Source organism: Lutzomyia longipalpis, chromosome 1 (genome assembly GCF_024334085.1).
Source record: "Lutzomyia longipalpis isolate SR_M1_2022 chromosome 1, ASM2433408v1".
Classification (NCBI taxonomy): Eukaryota; Metazoa; Arthropoda; class Insecta; order Diptera; family Psychodidae; genus Lutzomyia; species Lutzomyia longipalpis.
Genome location: NC_074707.1, coordinates 3,678,262 through 3,678,465, shown reverse-complemented (window position 1 = coordinate 3,678,465; position 204 = coordinate 3,678,262).

Here is a 204-nt window from a genome sequence, read left to right as displayed (position 1 = left end):
AGTATTTGTTTTAGATGATTTCTCATGCGCATAATGTCATATTTTTGTTCACATGGATTTATTCCTAAAATATAACTAACTGCATTAGCAATAGCGAAAATTCCGCACATTATATTATCTGGCTGTCTCATTACAGAATGAAATGTAAGAAAATTTCTCAATGGTTTCAAATGTGGGTGCAATGCGCTTAGAAGTCTTTCTGCT